Here is an 18,035-nt window from a genome sequence, read left to right as displayed (position 1 = left end):
AACCTTAAATATGGAATTGAAAAATATTATTAGATCAGATGTATTTTATGGGATTTATCTATAAGGAAATTGTAAAAAGATAATGCATATGCAAACCTATATATTGAGCAATTGCTCCATCTAAGCTACTCAGATGGTATCTGAGCTACAACTCTACTCCTCTATGTTTAGTTATTCAAGATAGAACCCACATGGCTGATTGTTATTTAGAAGGAACCATTAATACCATATTTGTGTATGCTTTATTCAGCTTGAAAAATACATTTCTCATATGGATATCTGGTCCATCACTTTATCTATCTGGGACCAAAGACACTGGATGCTATAGGGGAGTGCTGGGAAATAGTTATCATCATTATAATTTCTTTTGTTCTCCCCTACACTCAAAATGTGCTTTCCTGATGGCTCAAATGGTAAAGGATCTGCCTTTCCTGGTGGCTCAAATGGTAAAGGATCTGCCTGCAATGCAAGAGACCGGGTTTGATCCCCGGGTTGGGTAGATCCCCTGGAGAAGGGAATGGCAACCCACTCCAGTATTCTTGCCTGGAGAATCCCACAGACAGAGAAGCCTGGAGGGATACAGTCCATGAGGTCGCAAAGAGTTGGGCATGACTGAATGACTAACACACACGCACACATTCAATATAACTTTTAAAAAGTTTTTAAGTTTCTAACTTGTATGCTCAATTAAATTGAAATGTTTGAATAGGATTTTTAAGGATTAAATTTGTATTCAGCAAATGTTTATCAAGTGCCAAATATATCAGACATAGCTCTAGTTTCTAGACATGTATTAATAGGCAAATTACCATTCTTTGCATAAAAAGAGCTTACCTTGTTATGGAAAAGGTGAAATACACTGCCAATAAATAAACTCTAGATGAATTCAGTCAGAAACACCATTGATGTTTCTTTATTTTTATTCTTATTAACAGAAAGCCAATTGGAAATATATGCACTTGAAAAAATTAATCAGTATTTGAATTGTCATTGTCTACAGCTTGACTTAAACTGGCAATAAAGCAAAAGGAAGTTTTAGTTCAAACCTGAAATACACATTCCAAAAGCATGGTATAATTTCTCAGAGAATGCATACTAAATATATATTATAAATTACCGTATCTATGCATGGGGCTTCCCAGGTGGCTCAGATGGTAAAGAATATGCCTGCAATGCAGGAGACCAGCGTTTGATCCCTGGGTTGGGAATATCCCTGGAGAAGGGAATAATTTCCCACTCTAACATTCTTGCCTGGAGAATTCCATGGACACAGGAGACTGGTGGGCTAACAGTCCATAGGGTCACAAAGAGTCAGACATGATTGAACAACTAACACTTCACTTTTCATATTTTTGCATATATATTATATACAGAATAATTCAGAGATATTGGGGGTTCAGTTTCAAAGCACTGCATGAAAGTAAATGTTGCAATAAAGTCACACAAATCTTTTAGTTTCCCAGGTTATGTAAAAGTTATGTTTATACTGTACTGTAGTCTATCAATTGTGCAATAGCATTAGTCTAAGAAAGCAATGTACATAATTTAATTAAAAAAATACTGCTAAAAAATGCTAACTGTCCTCTGAGCCCTTAGAGTTGTTAATCTTTTTGCTTGATTAAGGTAAGTTTCTTGCCTTGATCTTGAGGGCAGCTGACTGATCAGGGTGATGGTTCCTAAGGATTGGAGCGACTGTGGCAGTTTCTTAAAATATGACAGTGAAGTTTGGCACATAAACTGATTAGTCTTTTCAGTTGAACACTTAGAAGCCATTGGAGGTTTGTTAATTGGCCTAATAATTTCAATGTGCTATGTCTCAGAAATTAGACAGGCCCTAAAAGAGGGAGAGAGATAGAGAATCTATAGTAGTGTATTATTCTTTACTCCATGAAAATATAAGTAGAAGTTACAGAAATCCCCCAGACAAATTGTAAGAATAATCAACTTTCTATGTGTAAAATTTACTTACATAAATTTCATTCCCTGGCCTTTAGGATATTATAGTTATTTTATAAATGAAGAGCATACTTAGAAAAGAAGTCTGTAGATGCCTCTAGTAAATTAATAACAAATTAAAAGAAACAACAATGCCTTTATTAAAACTTACCAAGGTAGCATTTTAACTACTTCACTGTAGTCTGAGTCTGTGAAGCATAGTTATTGGGAGGAAGTGTAGATAATGCAAAGTCAGTGGGAGAAATATTTTGAAACTTCTTTTCTTGAGATATAATATATTTTACTCTTTCACGCCTTTCTTAAGGGCTAAGAAATAAAAAATACAGTATGCCACAGTCATAAAAACTCTTAAAAGACAAGAAATTTTGTCTAGAAAAACACTTTTCACAGTGTTGTAGATGCTTTTGAAGGAAACAACGCTGATATCAGTTGAAGGTGAATCTGATAAATGCATGCCATTTGGTTTTTGACATTGAACTAGAGAAATGCAATAAAACTAACAGTGAGAAACAACAAGAAAGCAAAATAGAGACAAAGGCCAGGACCTCATAAACATTTTTCTTCAAAATTATAATTTAATCTCATATTGTCTCAACATTTTATTGCTTACTAGTGTTTTTTTTTTATAAAAAATTATTTTGAATGGTTTCACTTTTCAATGTCTATATCCAGGAAGTTTTTCTGTCTTTTTATAAATCATGGAAACAGTTGAGATGATTGTCAAGGTATGTCAGATAATTAATTTTATAAGGCATAATTAATTAGAATAGTTTTATTGGTGGCTTATCTTAATATTTTATTAAAATATTTCTAAGAATTAAAAGTCAGACATGACTGAGTGATTGAACTGACTGACTGACTGAAGAATTAAAAAACTAAGCAAGATACACTACTGAAGAAATAAAAAATGAGGCAAAATAAAGTAAGAGATTCAGTTCAGTTCAGTTCAATCGCTCAGTAGTGTCCGACTCTCTGCGACCCCATGAATTGCAGTATGTCAGGCCTCCCTGTCCATCACCAACTCACAGAGTTCACTCAGACTCATGTCCATCAAGTCAGGGTCTATATAAATTTAAAATCTACTAAAAATCCCTTAAAGTAAAAATGTATATATGCTCAAAAAATTTAACAGAAAAAAGAATGAATACCTCTTGAGACCAGAAATTACTGGGGAATGCTGAGTAGATGGAAAGTAGGTAGAAATCATAATGACAAGTTGGAAGTAACCACGGTTCAGGAAAAGGCCAGAGTGAAAATAATGACAGATTCGTAGAAATACCTACACCCACTTAATGCATTATAAAGCCACACACACACACAAAAGGAACTATAATCATCAAGATGATTACAGCTTGCATTTTCAGCAATAAAAGAGATCCTCCCCTCATTCCAGAAGCATTTGACCTAGACTAAATTCTAAAGCTAACATTTTTTTTTTTTGGAACTAAAGGGTACACAATTTGTTTATTATGTGAATCTTTTATAATGATAGAATATATGGGATATGTGATTATTGTGAAATGACAAACAAGAGGGTTTATAACATTAAGTGGTATTTTATATTTATATATACTTTCAAATATAATGGATTAAATGATAATCACAGATTTAAATAATAGTCGCAAGTGTAATAGGATGGAAGAAGTCTGAAAACTGTAGTTTTGATCTTTGGAGGCTCCATTATATCTTTACAATCAGTTAAAAATATAATCATTTAATAGAAAAGGCTATTAAGACATAATTCATTTTCTTTTTTTTTTTGACATTCTTAAAAAAAAGTGGGAAAGTCTTGTAGTGTGGCTGTGGGTTTCTAAGTGAAATTTAAAAAGTGTTTGACAACACCACAACACAAGCAGAGGACAGAAAGAAGCAATTCAAAGAGAGATACAGTAAATGCCTTTCATCACCAAAACAAGTTATCAAGGCTCAAGTGGTGAGGATGAATAAAACAAAGAAAATATGACAACTCATACAAAAGAAGGGTTGGGGGACTGTGTAATTTCCTCAGTTCTATCTCTTCACAACAAAAATCTGAAGTGATGGACCAATTTTACAGCCCTTGGATGAACCAGTGTTAGAGCTCCGTGTTACAGCTCAGTTTATTTAGAAAGTAAAGGAAAATACATCTTAGAGGGCTGAGGGCATGCCAACCCAAAAGATGCGAAGAGAAGAGAGAGAGGCCCTTGGCCTTTTGGCTCCTTTTTAAATATATTTTTCTCTTCTCCCTGGGCCTGCCCTATGCAAATTGGGCTAGCCAGAAGTGCTGTTTGTTTTACCTTAGGTCCTCACTCCGCTTCTCGGACCTTCCTTTGTTCCATTTTTGCAGCCTTTTCCATTCCTTGCCTCTTAGCCACTGCCATTCTGGACTCCTTTTTCCTATTCTAATTACCTAACAGAAATAACAAGGAATCATGTAAATAGAAAATGTGATAGCAATGACAATAATAGCAACAAGAGAAACAATATAATATTCAATAATAGTAACAGTAACAATAAAATAATAATAGTTGTAAATGTATATATAGTTATATATGTTATTTACTGAGCACTTATTTATTATTACAGGACTTATCCTAACTGCATGATCTGTTATTGATATTTTCAACACTTGTAACAACATTGGGAGGTAAGTACAATTTTTTTCTCTATTGTTGCATGTTAAAAACACAAGGCATATAGAATACTTAAGTAAATTGCTTTTTGGAATATGGTCAGTGTATTTATATTTATTACTGATTGACAACAACAAAGGAAAACAATTAGGCCACTTAACTAAAGTACTAACAATCAAAAGGTGAGGAACATAGGAAATACTATTTGAAACCAAGCATTAGATCTCCACTCACAGATATAATTAACTATGCTCTGTTAAATCACTCAAAAGTATATTATCGATAAAGAATGACATGTGTTAAGGACAATAAGCAAATACAGTGAAAATGTTTATACAACTTTTTCAAAATATTATATTCAAAATGTATTAATATTTTATATGTCAGAAAATAAAAAGCCAGCCCATAGATAATTATTTCTGCAAGAAACTAAAGCTTTCTAGAAAGTTCAAAATATTAGCCCTGGATCTCTCAAACATTTCTGATAAACATATCCAAAGTTATACCCCAAACTGATAGTGTCAAGTTTATGTAGGAATAAACATGTTCAAAAAATAAAATGTCTATTGAATAAATTTTGATTGAGGTTCATTCAGTTCAGTTCAGTTCAACTGCTTAGTTGTGTCTAACTCTTTGCAACCCCATGGACTGCAGCATGCCAAGCCTCCCTGACCATCACCAACTCCCGGAGTTCACTCAAACTCATGTCCGTTGAGTCGGTGATGCCATCCAACTATCTCATCCTCTGTTGTCCTCCTGCCTTCAATCCTTCCCAGCATCTGGGTCTTTTCAAATGAGTCAGTTCTTTACTTCAGGTGGCCAAAGTATTAGAGTTTCAGCTTTAACATCAGTCTTTCCAATAAATATTCAGGACTAATTTCCTTTAGGATGAACTGGTTAGATCTCCTTACAGTCCAAGGGACTCTAACGAGTCTTCTCCAACAGCACAGTTGAAAAGCATCAGTTTTTTGGCGCTCAGTTTTCGTTATAGTCCAACTCTCACATCCATACACGACTACTGGAAAAACCATAGCCTTTACTAGATGGTCGTTTGTTGGCAAAGTAATGTCTCTGCTTTTTAATATGCTGTCTAGGTTGGTCATAGCTTTTTTTCCAAGGAGTAAGCATCTTTTAATTTCATGGCTGCAATCACCATCTGCAGTGATTTTGGAGCCCAGAAAAGTAAATTCAGCCACTGTTTGCACTGTTTCCTCATCTATTTCCCATAAAGTGATAGGACCAGATGCCATGATCTAGTTTTCTGAATATTGAGCTTTAAGCCAACCTTTTCACTCTCCTCTTTCACTTTCATCAAGAGACTCTTTAGTTCTTCTTCACTTTCTGCTATAAGGGTGGTATCATCTGCATATCTGAGGTTATTGATATTTCTCCCAGCAGTCTTGATTCCAGCGTGTGCTTCTTCCAGCCCAGCGTTTCTCATGTTGGACTCTGTGTATAAGTTAAATAAGCAGGGTGACAATATACAGCCTTGATGTACTCCTTTTCCTATTTGGAACCAGTCTGTTGTTCCATGTCCAGTTCTAACTGTTGCTTCCTGACCTGCATACAGGTTTCTCAAGAGGCAGGTCAAGTGGTCTGATGTTCCCATCTCTTTAAGAATTTTCCACAGTTTGTGGTGATCCACACAAAGGCTTTGGCCTAGTCAATAAAGCAGAAATAGATGTTTTTCGGGAACTCTCTTGCTTTATTTATGATCGAACAGATGTTGGCAATTTGATCTCTGGTTCCTCTGCCTTTTCTAAAGCCAGCTTGAACATCTGGAATTTCACAGTTCTCCTATTGTTGAAGCCTGGCTTGGAGAATTTTGAGCATTAATTTGCCCGCATGTGAGATGAGTGTAATTGTGTGGTAGTCTGAGCATTCTTTGGCATTGCCTTTCTTTGGGATTGGAATGAAAACTGACCTTTTCCAGTCCTATGGCCACTGCTGCATTTTCCAAATTTGCCTCCATATTGAGTGCAGCACTATCACAGCATCATCTTTTAGGATTTGAAATAGCTCAACTGGAATTTCATCACCTCCACTAGCCTTGTTCTTAGGATGTTTCCTAAGTCACACTTGACTTTACATTCCTGGATGTCTGTCTTTAGGTGAGTGATCACACCATCGTGGTTAAATGGGTTGTGATTATCTGAGGTTCCTTATCAGTGTTAAAATGGAAAATATTACCTTTGAAACTCATTAGATGGAGTACTATTATTATTTCCATTAGCACCACTTATATAGGTGTTAATATATATTTGAGCTCAAAGATAAAATAATTTATATTTTTCATCATATTTGAATGATGGTATTCTCCAATTTCATTACTATAGGTGAATGAAAGACCATTTTTTTAATGAAAAAAGTTACTGGGTAAGTAACCACTTGAGTCCTATCTGTAGTTGTATTATATTTTAACCATGTGAATTTAGTTGATGAACAAGGCACTTAATGGGCTTCTCTGGTGTCTCACCTGGTAAAGAATGCAACTGCAATGCAGAAGACCTGGATTTGATCCCTGGGTGGGAAAAATCCCCTGGAGAAGGGAAAGGCTACCCATTCCAGTCCTCTGGCCTGTAGCATTCCATGGACTGTATAGTTCATGCTGTCAAAGAGTTGAACACGACTGAGCAACTTTCACATACATACATACATAAGGCATTTACTGACTATTGTTTTTTAACAGTTTACAAATTGCTTAAACATATGTAAATTTATTTGATTGCTACTCTGTGACTTAGATGCTATTTTTTATCTCTGTGTCAGTGAGTTTGAAACCTTAAACTTACAGAGCTTCAATACTTTTACCAAAGTCTTACTTGTCAGGACAAGATGAACCCTGAAATAGTCCAGAATTTTGGTCCCAAACACCATTTTTTAACAGAGCACAGTAGTGCTCATTTTTATGTTAGATGTGACTAACAAATGAGGTTCTAAAACTAGAGTCATATGTTAACTATTAAAAAGTATGAAAAACATGCTCAGTTATGTCCCCAAGTTATTTCTAAAAATCCATCCTATTTTTTAAAAAAAATTAGTTAATTGACACAGATGTGTATAACGGACTTTTGGACTCAGAGGGAGAGGGAGAGGGTGGGATGATTTGGGAGAATGACATTCTAACATGTATACTATCATGTGAATTGAATCGCCAGTCTATGTCTGACGCAGGATGCAGCATGCTTGGGGCTGGTGCATGGGGATGACCCGGAGAGTTGTTGTGGGGAGGGAGGTGGGAGGGGGGTTCATGTTTGGGAATGCATGTAAGAATTAAAGATTTTAAAATTTAAAAAATAAAAAACTAAAATAAAAAAAAATAAATAAAAAAAAAATAAAAGGGAGATGATATATATGTATGCATGCGTGCTCAGTTGCTTTAGTTGTGTCTGAATCTTTGCAACCCTATGGACTGTAGCCCACCAGGCTGCTCTGTCCCTGGGATTCTGTAGGCAAGAATACTGGGTGGGTGTTGCCATACCCTACTCCAGGGATCTTCCAGACCCAGGGATCCAGTCTGCATCTCTTATGTGCATTGGCAGGCAGGTTCTTTACCACCAGTGTCACCTGGGAAGCCCTGAGATATATCAATTTAATTTATAAACATAAAATAAATTTAAACAATTAATAAAATGATAGGCAAACTAGTGTAGTAAAAAATATGTATGAAGTCAGCTTTCCCTGTACACTCCATACTTTCCCACTGCACAGAGTCTCTACTGTTCATCTGCAGTCACACACTTTTATGAGCTGTTGTTTGGTCAATGAAGACCTAGTTATTGAAAATATCAGCTACAAAAAAATAATAAATAGCAATTACACATTAATATACATTGTTGGAAAATGAGTCATGGTTTGAGGGAAATATACATGAAATTGTACATTGTGCAGGAAACCAAGCAGGCAGCAAGTTCGAAAATTATTATATATTTTTTTCTATAATTGTTGTATATAGTATTTAAAATTAATTTCTGGGTTAAAAAATCTGAAAATTATAATGATCTAAATAAATTCTTTCAAATTCTTGCTTTTCCTTTGAGTTTTCACATGACATTGGCTTTTTTTATTGTTAGTGAGGTTTACATTTTTTTAAGATAGAAGAAAAAAATGAACCCTAAAGATTTACAGACTGTGTCACAGGATTCTTAGAGATTGCTGTTACCTTTAGATTGCTCTTTTATGAAAACATTTTTCTTCCATGCACCAATGAAGTTATTTCTCCTCATTGTGAGTACATTTTTATGAAGTATTTTGAATTATTTTTTAACCTTGAAATTAAACCTAGGAATATTACTGTAATATCACATACACACACAGACACACACACACAAACATAATACTATCTAGCTTTATAGGGCTGTCACAAATTTGGCCATATTCTCTTGGTGATAAACACGGTTAAAATAAAAAATTTGAACCTTATCAAATGTAATAACCCTGATAATAGGTTCTAGAAAACTTAATATAATTTTACTTCTTACATTTTATTATCTTTTATTGATTTTACTGAATTTTTGAAAACTGACCTGTAGTATGACAAAACAATTGTAAAACAATGAAAGTTATGGTCTATCTTTGTATATGTTCCATGATTACTCAAAAAGAATGAAAACTCTGCTGTTGTTGCGTGAACTGTTTTATAAATGTCAGTTGGCTCTTATTGGTTGATGGTATTGTTCAGTTAATAATTTAACTTTTGATAAATATACCAATCTATTTATGTGAAATTTACATTGGAGATGTACTATACAATATATTTATTAGAAACAAATATATATTTATATAATAAATATATATTCATATCAAATATGCTATAAAAGTATCAATATATGAGAAGTGTACATTGCAAAGAAACTATATATATAGTGTGCTTAGTCACTCACAAGTGTCTGACTCTGCAACCCCATGGACTGAAGCCCACCAGGTTCCTCTTTCCATGGGGATTCTCCCAGGCAAGAAGACTGGAGTGGATTGCCGTTTCCTATATACTAACTGAACTGATATGCTATATGCTTCCCTGATAGCTCAACTGATAAAGAATCTGCCTGCAGTGCAGGAGACCCTGGTTTGATTGCTGAGTCAGGAAGATACTCTGGAGAAGGGATGGGCTAACCCACTCCAGTATTGGGCTTGCCTGGTGGCTCAGCTGGTAAAGAAGATGCCTGCTTTGCAGGAGACCTGGGTTTGATACCTGGGTTGGGAAGATCCCCTGGAGAATATAAAGGCTATTCACTCCAGTATTCTGGCCTGGAGACTCCTATGGACTATATAGTCCATGCGGTCACAGAGTCGGACATGGCTGAGCGACTTTCACTTACATATACTATATACTATACATATATACTATATACATATACATATACTACCATTATTGTATTATGTTATACATGTATGTTTTCCTATAATTATCATAAAGAAAATAAAATATTGATCATAATGGGGACCAAAGTATATATTTATGTTCTTGCTCTTTTATATGACAAGCTTGACTCTTTTTGGCTAAAATTACCCTTATAATGAATAAATCTATGCTGATTTTACCTATAATCCTGGGCATAAAACATATTGAGGCCATTTGAGAGGTCTTTATTTCAGTAATATGTAAGTTTGCATGTGATACTATTGGCTGCTTCTTTAGATATTATGTACTTATTAAGTATCACAGGGAAAGTTATATTTCTACTCTGTTTTAAGTCCCATGTCTTATCCAGTTTGGTAAACTGTCTAACTTCTTGCAGCCACTTAGCAAACTCTAATTGACCTGAATTTCAGAGTCAGAATAAGTCAAACTTTTGAAGCTGGAATTTATTGCTATAACATGAAAGTATAATTTAATACCTGTAATCAGTAACAGACTGTATTAGATAATTATTAGATTTAATTCAGCTTCCTAATGCCCTAACACATATTCATAGCATTATTTTAAATGGAAGTTTCTTAATGAAATGAATCTATGTATTAACTGTTAGAGAATTGATTTTTTAAAATAGAATAAATATAATTTTGTGTAGAAAAAACTTGATATGAAACTGACATTGATAGAACTGAAAGGAGAATAAATAAATCCATAATTATAAAACTGGAGATGTCAGTATCCCCTACTCAAAAACTGATAAAACAATTAGAAAATCAGCAAGGATATAAAGAACTGAACAAACCATCAACCAATAAGATCCAACTAACATTTATAGAACAATCCACCCAACAACAGCAGAATACTCATTCTTTTCAAGTAATCATGTAACATATATGAAGATAGACCATATCCTGATTCATAAAACAACCTAACAAATGTAAAAAACGTGAAATCATATTTAGTTCTCCAACCACAATGATGGAAAGTAAGAATCAGTGACGACAACCACCACCAAAACAAAAAGGAAAATGACCAACACATGGAAACTGAAAGTAGGAATCAGTAACAACAACCATCACCAAAACAAAAAGGAAAATAAACTACACATGGATACAGTAAAAATGGAGGGAAAATCTTCAAACATATTAGCTTTTGCCTTTACAAGTAGCAAAGGAACTGAATGGAGGAAATAAGGTAAAAGCTAAACACAACTTGGGTTTTAGGATACAAACATAGTAATATATTTTTCATGAATATAAATTTAAATTAAAAAATAAATTCCTACATATAGAAAGCAGAATGAAATGAATTAAGCTACCTAAATTCAACTCTACATAATTCATGGACCATAAAGGAAGTAACAGAAAATAAAATGAGAAGAGTTGAATTCAAAATGCTATGCAATATGTAAAAATTTGACATAGCTAAGAGTGCTAAGAAGGAAATATATAACATTAAATATTTACATTAGAAAAGAAGAAATGTCTCATGTCAACACTCTAAGCTCCCACCAAAGAAACTTAGAAAAAGAGCAAAATAAACTTAAAGAAAATGGAAAGAAAACAAGAGCAAAAGTTGTCGAGATGGAAAAGAAAATAGAAAAAAATTACTGACACTGAATTTGTTCTTTTGAAAATAGCTGTAAAGTTAACAAGCCTCTAGTAAAACTGACAAAGCAAAAAGAAGACACAAGTGAAATTAATTATTATAATGAGCCTCAAATACATCAAAGTACAATTAAGAAAAACTATATGCACTTCAATTTCACAATTTATATGAAATCAACCAATTCTTTGAAAATCACAAGGTGCCACAACTTGCCTAATTCAATATAAAACAATACTTTGAATAGCCTTAATTTATTAAGAAAATTAAATGTATATTTTAAATAAATTACCCCAAAAGAAATCTTGAATACAAGATGGTTTTGAAAGATAACTTCATCAAATGTTTAAAGATATATTACCAATCTACGAAGTCTTTTAGAAAATACAAGTAGAGGGAATGCTTCCAAATTTATTTTATGAAGCTAGTGTTAACCTGATACCAAAACCAGGCAATGACAGTGAAAGAAAGAAAGGAAAGAAGAAAGGAAAGGAAGGGAAGGGAAGCTAAGGGAAAAGAAATACAGAAACCACATACCAGTATTTCTCATGAATCTTGACTCAAAACTCTTTAACTGAAATATTAGCAAGTAGAATTAAGTAATATAAACTATTATATTATAAAAGGTAATAAACCAGGTGGGGTTTATTCAGATATGGTTAAAATTAGGTGGTTCAATATTTGATAAGTTAATCAATCTGTATCCACACCTTAAACAGGCTAAATAAGAAAAATGACATGGTCATATAGATTGATACAGTAAAAATGATGGAAAATCCCCAAACAAATTAGTTTTTGCCTTTACAAATAGCAAAGGAACTGAATGGAAGAAACGGGGTAAAAGTTAAACACAATTGTGTTTTAGGATGCAAACATAGCAATACATTTTTTATGAATATAAAATTAAATTAAAAAATCAGTTCCTAAATATAGAAAGCAGAATGAAATGAACAATTCTACCTAAATTCAACCCTGATAAAATCACAGAGGCATAATTTCAAGTGCCATTAAAACAAATTAATTTGACTTTATATCTTAGTGAGACAGTTTTCTTTTTTTAGTGTAATAATTTTCATAATTGTATTGGTATTGTTATTCTAATGAATTAGATTTAAATGGTATTATGCTAATACTAGGAACAAATATTTTCAGGATCAGGAAAATATGTATGATTTTAGAGACTATGTAGAAAATTAAGTTTAAAATTGTGGAGAATTCATTGTTTGATTTTATGATTGATTAAAAAGTCAATATGCTTACATACTTAAAAGTCCTTTAAAAAATGACCAGTGTCATTTCAGTGAGCATCACTGGCCCTTAATTTCTAAATAGTAAACTTATTCTCACATTTTTGATGGGTAGCTATTGGTAAACTTTTCTACTATGATGGAAAAATTACATTGGCCACATAATTTTCACACTTTCAATAACTTTATAATTCTTTCTGAAAGAGACTGCCATCACATTCTAGTGATTTGCTGGCAGAACTATATTGAAATTATTCTTTTGAAACTTATAGTTTCCTGTATTACCATCAAATTTTCACAATAGCATGAAATACTTATCATATTTTCTTATTGAAAGTAAATCATATGAAAAATGTTATACTGTACTACTGTATTTTGACAGTGTTATTCCAATTTTAGTTACCACATCTTTATTTCATATTAATAAGCTTTGTTGGTTAAAAAATTTTCATACAGAGTGAATTCAATTTTATGTGTAAATATACATATATTAAACACTACATAGTATGCCTATTTAATTAATATATTAAATACATATTTCATTGTAATAAAACAATATTCTTAAATATAGTACTTTTTAAATTAGTAGGTAGCATATGTAAGGCTTTAATTTGAGCAAGAAGTAGACATTCGTTTTACTAAGACGCTGAGATTCGGGGATGTTTGTCAAAGCATTTAGCCTCACATCTTAGTATATTAAGTATTATGAAAGCATTATGAAACTGGTAAAAACTTTGAATTTGTGTTAAGCATGTGAAATCCTTTAGTCAAAACTAATTTTTCTACATAAATGTAACTTATGTAGGAAAACCTATTTTCCAACAACAGGATTTCAAAGTATAAAACATTAAACTGAGAAATAAAAGTGTTTACTAATGAAGGAAATTTAGAGCAACCTGAATTCATAGCAAGGCATGATTACCCATGAGAAAGCTTATGAACCATACTCACCATGATTCCTGAATGGGTGGTAGACAACAGTATTTTTTACCCATGTATTATTTTATTCCCTCTCTTTCTTTCTCTGTGTGCATGTGCATATACAGAGAGAGAATTGATTATATGTGTGTGTACATATATACACATTCATATGATTATATGTGTGTGTACATATATACATATACATGTGCATATATGTACGTGTGTGTGTGTGCATGCTAAGTCATTTCTGTCATGTTCAGCTCTTTGCAACTCTGTGGACTATAGCCCACCAGGCTCCTCTATCCATGGGGTTCTCCAGGCAAGAATATTGAGTGGGTTGTCATGCCTTCCTCCATGACATCTTCCCGACTCAGGGATCGAACACGTGTCTCTTATGTCTCCTGCATAAGCAGGTGGGGTGTTTACCACTAGCACCACCTGGAAGAGCACACACTTCTGGAGAGCAGTCAAGTCCTACCAATACATGTAAATGATCAATGCATGGGTCATGACTTGAGCAGTCTCAATGGTGAAATATGAAAGAGAGAAAACCTATCAGTTTTAATTCTGTGTAAATTATTATCCTTAGTTTATCCAGCTTATTTTTATTCAAATAAAAATAAAATTTGTATTATTGCCTGGATTAATATGTGGATAACAAAGGCAATTAAAATACCAAAAGTTGGGAGGCAAAAAGGACGAATCCAGTAAAACAAAATCGTTCAGAAAATAAGATTTTTTAAAAAATTTGAAACAGTTTTTCTGCATAAAATTTAATTTCTGTACATCTAAAGTTAGTGTACTAAGCTAAACTTTTAAGTTAAAATGCTTTGCTATAGAACTTGAAAGCTAAATACAACCATTTAATCTCATTATCAAGAGTCAGCAAAGCAGCATCTGTTTGGCTGTTCAGTTTAGCTTCTGTGATTCAGCTCTGGAGTCTCTTCATAAAATAAAATTATCCTGTAGCTCTACTATGCATTTATGCATGAGGAAAGCCTCTGAACTTGCAATTTTTGAATCACAATACTTTAATTTGATATTTTTTCTAAATAAATGTTGTAATGCTCAAGTAATTGCATCCATCAGAACAACTATGACCCATAAAATGATACACACAAATTCCATTGCTTAATCTGAAATCCTGAGCTGGCCTGTAAAAATGGATATTCAAGGTTGCATTTACTTCAGTAATGAAAGGCTATTCTTGTTCCCTTTCCTCTTTTGAATTCTTTTTAATACTGTTGCGCTTTTAGATCATTGGCAATTTGTAATACAAAGGTTTTGCTTATTTTTCACCCCCCTTTGCTTAGTACAACTGTTGTAAAGAAAGCTAGTATTAGGAAATTTAAAAGCTAAACTGAAATTCCACTTTCTAAAGTGTCAGGCATAGGTGCGCATTGATAAACTACAGACTGAGAACCATTTGGCCCCTGAATATGTAGAGCAGAGAAATAAAGGATATCATACAAACCATTGAAAAAGGATTAGTGGTAAAATTAGACAAGAGTATGAATCTATTGATTAATCTGCACTTTTGCTGCCTGAATTATTAAGATAACAGGCTTCCTTAAGCCATTCGGAAGCTCAGTATTTTCTTATTTATGATTAATGAAGTAAACAAGTGTAAAATAACTTTATGGACTTTATTAATAGCAAAATAAAAATCAATTTCAAAATAATTTATTCTTGTATAACACAGTTTTAGCTTCTTTTATATTGCTTTTATAAAAATTTTCTTATTGGTACAATTATTTCTAAAATTAAAAAATATCAATGCCATTTATACATTTGGCAAATAATTCCTGAATAACGACTACCAGAGCCAAAATTTTTTAATTGATTATTTAGATAATACTAAACTAGACAAACAGAGGAAATCTGCATTGCTGCAATTTAAATAGGAGATGGACAGAGCACAACAATCTTGCTCTCTTGATTTTAAATTTGGGTCACCTTAAACTTATTTCAGCTATCGTAATTTCTATCAGTTGTGAAAACCTAAATACACAACTCGGATTTGTCAAGAAATGCTCCCATACAAAGAAGGCTGAGCAGAGAATTCCTATCCAGAAATTTATCACAAGTATTTTGAATTAGAGGAACAGAAGTTAGCTCATTATGTTTGTGTGTATGTTATGTTTATGAACATAAAGTAATATTAAACATGTTTAAGAGCTGATTGGCCTACAATTGTATAACTATATATTACAGGCTATAATTTTATATAGCATGTGCCTAGAAAAATTAAATCTAATATAAATCGTTAGATTCTATTTGTTTATGCTGTCATTTAGCATGTTATTCAGTTAAGTTCAGTTCAGTACAGTCACTCAGTCATGTCCGACTCTTTGCGACCCCATGAATCACAGCACGCCAGGCCTCCCTGTCCATCACCAATTCCCAGAGTTCACTCGACTCACGTCCATCGAGTCAGAGATGCCATCCAGCCATCTCATCCTCTGTCATCCCCTTCTCATTCTGCCCCCAATCCCTCCCAGCATCAGAATCTTTTCCAATGAGTCAACTCTTTGCATGAGGTGGCCAAAGTACTGGAGTTTCAGCTTTAGCATCATTCCTTCCAAAGAAATCCCAGGGCTGATCTCCTTCAGAATGGACTGGTTGGATCTCCTTGCAGTCCAAGGGACTCTCAAGAGTCTTCTCCAACACCACAGTTCAAACGAATCAATTCTTCGGCACTCAGCCCTCTTCACAGTCCAACTCTCACATCCATACATGACCACAGGAAAAACCATAGCCTTGACTAGACAGACCTTTGTTGGCAAAGTAATGTCTCTGCTTTTGAATATGCTATTTAGGTTGGTCATAAGTTGTTTTTTTGTGTTTTTTGTTTTTTGTTTTACTTTATTTTACTTTACAATACTGTATTGGTTTTGCCATATATCAACATAAATCCCCCATGGGTGTACAAGGAGTAAGCATCTTTTAATTTCATGGTTGCAGTCACCATCTGCAGTGATTTTGGAGCCCAAAAAAATAAGGTCTGACACTGTTTCCACTGTTTCCCCATCTATTTCCCATGAAGTGATGGGACTAGACGCCATGATCTTCATTTTCTGAATGTTGAGCTTTAAGCCAACTTTTTTGCTCTCCTCTTTCACTTTCATCAAGAGGCTTTTTAGTTCCTCTTCACTTTCTGCCATAAGGGTGGTGTCATCTGCATATCTGAGGTTATTGATATTTCTCCCAGCAATCTTGATTCATGCTTGTGCTTCTTCCAGCCCAGTTTTTCTCATGATGTATTCTGCATATAAGTTAAATAAGCAGGGTGACAATATACAGCCTTGACATACTTCTTTTCCTATTTGGAACCATTCCATGTCCAGTTCTAACTGTTGCTTCCTGACCTGCATATAGGTTTCTCAAGAGGCAGGTCAGGTGGTCTGGTATGACCATTTGTTTCAGAATTTTCCACAGTTTATTGTGATTCACACAGTCAAAGGCTTTGTCATAATCAATAAAGCAGAAATAGATGATTTTCTGGAACTCTCTTGCTTTTTCAATGATCCAGTGGATGTTGGCAATTTGATCTCTGGTTCCTCTGCCTTTTCTAAAACCACCTTGAACATCTGGAAGTTCATTGTTCACGTATTGCTGAAGCCTGGCTTGGAGAATTTTGAGCATTACTTTACTAATGTGTGAGACGAGTGCAATTGTGTGATAGTTTGAACATTCTTTGGCATTGCCTTTCTTTGGGATTGGAATGAAAACTGACCATTTCCAGTCCTGTGGCCACTGCTGAGTTTTCCAAATTTGCTGGCATATTGAATGCAGCACTTTCACAGCATCATCTTTCAGGATTTGAAACAGCTCAACTGGAATTCCATCACCTCCACTAGCTTTGTTCGTAGTGATGCTTTCTAAGGCCTACTTGACTTCACATTCCCGAATGTCTGGCTCTAGGTGAGTGATTACACCGTCGTGATTATCTTGGTCTTGAAGATCTTTTTTGTTCAGTTTTTCTGTGTATTCTTGCCGCCTCTTCTTAATATCTTCTGCTTCTGTTAGGTCCATACCATTTCTGTCCTTTATCGAGCCCATCTTTGCATGAAATGTTCCCTTGGTATCTCTAATTTTCCTGAAGAGATCTCTAGTCTTTCCCATTTTGTTGTTTCCCACTATTTCTTTGTATTGATCACTAAGGAAGGCTTTCTTATCTCTTCTTGCTATTCTTTGGAACTCTGCATTCAGATCCTTATATCTTTCCTTTTCTCCTTTGCTTTCGCCTGTCTTCTTTTCACAACTATTTGTAAGGCCTCCTCAGACAGCGATTTTGCTATTTTGCATTTCTTTTCCATGGGGATGGTCTTGATCCCT

General features: G+C 34.0%; 1 long non-coding RNA gene across 2 annotated transcripts in view; it reads left to right on the top strand.

The window, feature by feature from the left end:
* The window catches only part of LOC138442291 (uncharacterized), a 227,947-nt gene that overhangs the window by 176,995 nt on the left and 32,917 nt on the right, over positions 1-18,035 (top strand). Inside the window, exons 3-4 of one of the 2 annotated variants that reach the window (XR_011257623.1) lie at positions 4,522-4,582; positions 6,905-6,944. This is a non-coding gene — a long non-coding RNA (uncharacterized lncRNA). Of the gene's footprint in view, positions 1-4,521; positions 4,583-6,904; positions 7,909-18,035 lie in introns of those variants that run through there. The other variant, XR_011257622.1, reaches the window with a different exon arrangement.

The sequence above is a fragment of the Ovis canadensis genome, chromosome 6 (assembly GCF_042477335.2).
Source record: "Ovis canadensis isolate MfBH-ARS-UI-01 breed Bighorn chromosome 6, ARS-UI_OviCan_v2, whole genome shotgun sequence".
NCBI classification, from domain to species: domain Eukaryota; kingdom Metazoa; phylum Chordata; class Mammalia; order Artiodactyla; family Bovidae; genus Ovis; species Ovis canadensis.
This window is presented reverse-complemented; position numbering and strand designations above follow the sequence as displayed.